A 6910-nucleotide genomic window follows, 5' to 3' on the forward strand; every position below is an offset into this window, starting at 1 on the left:
AGTCACTTCTGCCCTCCTCTCCTGTTGTTAGTCGCTGTCGAGTCAATTTCGACCCGTAGCGACCCTGTATAGGGTTTCCGAGGAGCGGCTGGTGAGCCTGAACCACGGACCCTGCAGCTCAAAAGGCCCTGCAGTGTGGTGCCCCAACCCACAATGCCATCCAGGACTCCTCTCAAACCAGTGAAAAACAGCAGACCCAAATAGGACATACATCCCACATCTCTGCTTGGACTGAGTGTGCAGGTTCCCAAGGAGCAGCTGGTAAGCGTGAACCACCAACCTTGCAGTTCAAAAGCCTCTGAAGTGTGGCACCCCAACCCACAGAGCCACAACAGGACTCCTGCCAAACCAGCAAAAAAAGTCAGGCCCAAATAGGACGCACATCCTCCTCTCAGCTTGGGCTGAGTTTGCGGGCCCCCGAGGAGTGGCTGGTGAGCTTGAACCACCGACCTTGCAGTTCAAAAGGCTCTGAAATGTGGCGCCTCAACCCATAGAGCCACACCAAGACTCCTGTCAAATCAGTGAAAAAAAGCAGACCCAAATAGGATGCACATCCGTGTCTCAGCCTGGGCTGAGGTACAGGGTCCAGGCAGAAGAAACCACCAGAGGTGAGGGTGGGTCCCGGCCACTCAGCCAAGCCCTTCCTCTACCCACCCGAATGGATGTGGGCAAACAGTGAGTGCCCCAATTACTCAACACAAAAGAAAAAAATATAATCGGAATCACGCAAAACTGGCAAAGTATATTGTGCACCTTTCTTTTTTCCAAGGTTCCTGCAGCATGTTTCCATGGCATCTCTTTGGCCGCTATTTTGTCCTGCCACTTGGTCTCATTCAGGATGTTGGCTCAGGCCTCAGAGTCCGGTCGGCAGATTCAAAAGTACACCATATTTTACTTCAGCTCCAAATTCTACAGGCTATAAGCCTTCAAACCTTTAAACTATTCCTATCTCAGTGGGTCTGAGTTTTGGAGCTCTGTCCTGCCTCTTTTTTGCCTGGAATTCTGAGTTACTGCTGATGGCGACCTTCACTACACATCCACCTTAGCTGCCATCAAGTCCCACCTCTAATGTATTATTTTTTGATGTGTTGTTTAATTCTGTTAGCTAGGATTTTGTTGAAAATTTTTGAATCTATGTTCATGAAAGATATTGGTCTATAATTTTCTTTCTTAGAAATGTCTTTCCCTGGTTTTGGTATGAGGCTTATGCTTACTTCATAGAAAGTATTAGGAAGTTTTCCATCCTATTCTATATTCTGGAATAATTTGTGTAGAATTGGTGACAGCTATTCCTTCAATGTTCGGTAAAACTTACCAGTGAAGTCATTTGTACCTTGACTTTTTTGGTTGAGAGTTTTTTGATGACTTTATCAATTTCTTCCTTTGTTATAGGTCTGTTCAAGTTTTCTACTTTATTCTGTGTATGTCGGGGACCGGCCTCGACAAGGGGGTTCGGTTCACGAAGGAGGAAGATCTGGCGGTGACAGAGATAGAGAAAAAATACACCCAAAGACACAACAAGAGAGACAAGAAGGCACCCCGAAACCAGAGTGGATGCGTAACTGGCATCAGACAGATCCTGCATTGTAAATATTTTGGCTATGCATGCCATTTGCACACCTTGCCAATGGCAATGCCTGCCCATACTGCAAGCTGCAATGCTTGTGGGCTTCGATCTGCACCCCAGTTTTATTTCGGGGAGGAGTTTTACACAAAGGAAGGTGGGGTTTGTTAAGACGGGGTACAGAAGTGAAATGTGATTAATCGTTCAACACAGGACACAAGGATTTACAGGTACAAATTCTAAAACATACATCACAAATTGTCTTGATAATCTAACATCCTTAATTTTCCAGAAACTCAAGCAAATTATTATATGGTACTTTTCAGGTTCTAATCCCAGGTCAGCAACTCGGTTTCTCAAGCCTAATTAACATACCTATTGCACCTAATCTTGAATGGGAACAAGGTGAAAAGAATTGAAAGGAGTCCCGCTGTGTCAGCTGGCTGGCCGAGATTTGCAAGAGAAAGCAAGACACCTAGCTTAGTGGTTTTGCACCTGGAGGCTATCCTAAAAGGCAGACACCTATTATTCTCAGGACAAAACCCCAGACTTCACTTTGCCAATCCACTTTGGGTGAATTCCTTGGGGGAAACTTGTTTTTGGAACTTATTACAGCCTCGGCTTTAGGAGCAGTTTTTTGTTTTAATATTTGTCCATGGGTATCAATGGCTTATGTATTAAGTTAATATCAAAAATAACTAAATAATTTGATAAAGAACAGTTTGGACGAGCTTGCCCGTGGCCAGGGTTTGTTACTCAGAGAGATTTGTTCCCAGAACACCTTAAGCACTGCCAACACAGTGGAGACATTGAGAAGCACGTAAGAAACTATTTTCTCAGAAGCCACAATTACAGGGGTTAGAAGCATAGAATGAATTAATAGGACTAAAGAGAATTATACAGAGCTATCCCCACAGTGAGTTCGTAAAAGCCAATGAACCTGGGACATCCGGAGGTTACTTCCTTGAGCCCACAGGATCTCTGGCCAGCAAGTCTGAGTGCAGCCACGTGCTGGATTTTCATCCATGACACTGGTCCTCAACACCCCAATACCTGCAGTCTGCAACATGTATAAGTTTAGGTAGGTCGTGCTTTTCTAAAAATGCATTCATCTCCTCTACGTTTTCAAATTTATTGGAGTACAAATTTTCATAATATTCTCTTATTATCCTTTCTATTTATATTGGTTCTTTTGTGACATCACCCATGTGGTTTTTATGCATGTTATTTGTGTCTTCTCCCTCTTTTCTTTTGTTAGGTTTGTCAAAGGTTTGTTTATTTTATGAATTCTTTCAAAGAACCAGCTTTTTGTCTTGTTGATTCTTTGTATAGTTTTTCTTTTGTCTATCTTGTTTATTTCTGCTCTAATCTTTATTATTCCCTTTTTTTTCTGTTGACTATAAGTTTACTTTGCTGGGTCTGTTTCTAGTTGCTGGAGATGTTGTGTTCATGTGTTGATTTTGGTTCTTTCTTCTTTTTGGATGTGTACATTTATTGCAATAAACTCAACTCTTATCTCTGCTTTTGTTGTTTCCTAAAGATTATGGTATGTTTTGTCAATTATGGTTGTGTTTTCATACTCATTTGTTTCTACTACCTAGTCACTTTCCAGCAGGGTGTTATTCAGTTTCCATATATTTGACTTTATTTTCTTGGTCTTCCTATTGTTGATTTATAATTTCATAGCATTGTGGTCTGAGAAGATGGTTTGTAATGTTTGTAAATTAATGGAGGCTTGTTTTGTGGCCTAACACATGGTCTATTCAGGAAAATGTTCCATGTGCACTGGAAAAGAACTTATATTTTGCTGTTGTTGGGTTGAATCTATGTACACATCTATGAGTTTCAGTAATCTGATTGTGTTGTCTAGTTCATCTTTGTCAAATATCTTTCTGGTTATTCTTTTCCTTTTCCAAAGAAGTGTATTAAAATCTCCCACTATTATTGTAGATTTGTCTATTTCTTTCTTCAATTCTATTCAAGTTTGCTTTATGTATTTTTGAGCACTTTCATTGGACCATAGATATTTGTTATGTTTATGTCATCTTGCTCAATTGTCACTTTAAACATGAGATAATGTCCATCTTTATCTATTATGCTGGGGTTTGCCTTAAAATTTATATTATCGGAGATTGGTATTGCCACTCCTTTTCGATTTGGATTGCAATTAGATTGGTATATTTTTTTCCATCCTTTGACTTTTAGTCTGTTTATATCTTTGTGTGTAAGGTGTATCTCTTGGAGGATCTTGTATTCTTATCCATTATGTCAATCCCAGTCTCTTAACTGCTGCATTTAACCCATTCACATTCACTGTAATTATCAATTTTTGTTGTTGTTAAGTGCTGTTCAGTGGATCCTGAACCATAGCGACCCTGTGTAGGGTTTCTGAAGAGCAGCTGTTAGCTTAAACCACCAATCTTGCAGTTCAAAAGGCTTTGCAGTCTGGCGCATTAAACCACAGCACCACACCAGAACTATGGATTAATCGCTATTATTATGTTTGCTATATTGTGGTGCTGCTGCTTGCTTTGTTCTGCATGTCTCCCTGTACTGAGTTCATGTTGTTTGTGTTCTTTCTTGTCAGTTTCTTCATAGTTTTAATGTTTCCATATTCTGCTTGGATTTTAATTTTCTTTGTATGTTGTGAAGTATTAATTTAAATTCTATTAACTTTTCCCCCCCTTAATGATGGTCTATTTTATCCTGTACTCTACCTGACCTTCTCACCACCTGAATCTCTGGTCATATGTGTTTATGTTCTTTCACATTGTAATGGTTTTGATCATAGACTGACCTCCCAGATCCTCTGAATTCATTCTTATAGGTTTGTTCTGTTCTCAACTCTTCCATTTTTCAGTTGAATTACTTGTGGTGATGCCATTTATGTTAATCTCTGGTTATTGTTTGTTCTTGTTGGTTCTCCATCCATAGAACTCTCTTTAAGATGCTTTATGGCACAGGTTTGTCTTTGGCAGAATCCCTTAGCCTCTGTTTATCCTGGAATATTTTAATTACACAATTGTATTTGACTGACAGGTTTTCTGGGTAGAAGATTCTTGGTTGGCAGTTTTTTGTTTTTTTGTTTTTTTGTTTTTTTTTTCCTTTAAGGGTTTTATATATATCTCCCCATTGCCTTTTTACCTGCCTGGTTTCTGCTGAAAGATCTGAGCATAGTCTGATTTGCTGGCTTTTGTATATAACACTTCTCTTTCCCTAGCTGCTTTCAGGATTCTCTCCTTATCTTTGATTTTGGAGAACTCGATTATGATATGTCTTGGTGATTTTCTTTTGGGGTCTATCCTTACTGGAATTCATTGAGCTTCTTGAATGCTTAACTTTTAGCTTTTCAGGAAGTTGTGGTAATTTTCTTCTAGCAGTTCTTCAACTATCTCCTCTGTGGACTTGTGTGATTCCTCCTGCTCCAGAATGCCTATAATTCTTGTTATTCCTCTTCATGTTGTCCAACCTGAATCTTAGACCTTCTTCAGATTTTTTAAATCATTTTTTATCTGCTTGCTTATCTATCTTAGTAGTATTGAGAGATTTGTCTTCCAGCTAGCTAGTTCTGGTTTCCTTCCCTTCAATTCTACTCCTTTGCCTTTTCAGTGAATTGTCTATTTCTGTTATTTTATTATTAATCATTTGGACTTCTTTCTGTGGGTTTTGAATTGTTTCCAGTGCTGTAGCTCTTATTTGATTGTTCCTGTAACACTTTCCTGACTTCTTCCTTATTTTTTTCAACTCCTCTGTAAAATGTTTTGAGATGTTTCTTTATCATTTTTCTGAATCCCTTCTAAGGCCTTTCCAAATTCTTCCCCCATCCAATATTAAGTCTAGGTCTACCTCTAGCTCATTTGTCTCAGTCACTTTATCTTGTTTCTGGACTTGTCCAGAGATGGTCATCTTTTTCTTGAGCATATTCAGTAGTTAGCTGTGACAGTAATACTTAGAAGAATGTATGTTGATATTATACTTTCTGGTTGCCTATGGATAGATGTTATTAGGATATGGGTTTTCCTTTTCACTCTTCTTATTACTCAATTCAGAGTAACTGTTGCAGGTGTTGGCTGTCTAGCTGGTGTAGGGCAATTGGTATTGGTCCTTGCCTGGATGGTGGGATTTTATAAGTGTGATTGTAACTTAACTATATGACAGCATTTGCTGTCTCTTCCTGGGTAATATAGGTAGAAAAATAGGGGACCAAGAACAAAACAACAACAAAAAGATTGGATACTATAGTCTATAATTGCAGGAAAGAAGAAAAAAAAATCTGTAGCAAAATATAACTTTAATGCCCCTCTCTTGGTTTCTTGCCTCAAGGCCACCTGAGAAAATTCAAGATGCCAAGTTGGTCATTATGATGCAACTCAGTATTTAATTTCAACCTTGTTCTATTTAGTCTGTATCTCTCTGCTCCACAACCCCCATTCAGGCCTTTTTCTTAGTGATGAACAATTAAGGGCCGACTGTGGCAATTTTGTGCTGCCATTTGGTCTTAAGTGGAAACTTTCCTTGTAAATGTTGGGCCGATCTGTGGGCATGCATAGTAGAACCATTTGGGGGCAGGAGTGGTGTCCACTTACTCAAGCATCCCCTCTAGTCACCATAATGGAGTGCACAGACAGCGAGAGACCAATGAACAGATAAATATATATATCCACACCTTATCTTTGAGGTTCGGTCAAGCATCAGGTATCTGTGTTGGCTCTGATCCTTCTCCCACTCCATCTTGCCCAAGATAGCCACTCCAGGAGCTGCTGAATCTGGCAGATCTGAAAGCACTAGATTTCTTGCTTTTGCTACAAATTCCACTGTCTGTAAGGCTTCTAACTTTCTAAAAATTCCTTTATATGTAGTTCAGAGTTCTGAGACCATCCCTTGAACCTGCTACATCCAGCATCCTGTGTTATTGCTGACGGAGATCCTCCCTGCTCGTCTTCCTGATCTGTCATCAAGCTCTGCCTCCTTTCCTGTATTTTAAATGATGTTTTGCTTGATTCTTGTGTGATGTTCTTGATATCATCCCAATAGTCTTATGGTCTTCTTTCATTAGTGTCCAATAAATCAAATCTAGATCTATTCTTTACATGGTCACTAAATTTAGATGGGCTATATCCAAGTTGTATTGTGTTTCTTATGAATTTTTAAATTTTCTTCAGCTTCATTCTTAATTTACATATGGTCAATTTATGGTCTGTTCAAGTCTTCCCTGGGATTGTTTTAGTTGATGGCATTGAGCTTCTTTACTATCTTTTAGAATAGAAGTTGTTATTTTTGTCAGGTGCCATCAAGTCGGAACCGACTCATAGCGACCCCATCACAGCAGAATGAAACAATGTCCGA

This window comes from Chrysochloris asiatica, unplaced genomic scaffold (assembly GCF_000296735.1).
Source record: "Chrysochloris asiatica unplaced genomic scaffold, ChrAsi1.0 scaffold00011, whole genome shotgun sequence".
NCBI classification, from domain to species: Eukaryota; Metazoa; Chordata; class Mammalia; order Afrosoricida; family Chrysochloridae; genus Chrysochloris; species Chrysochloris asiatica.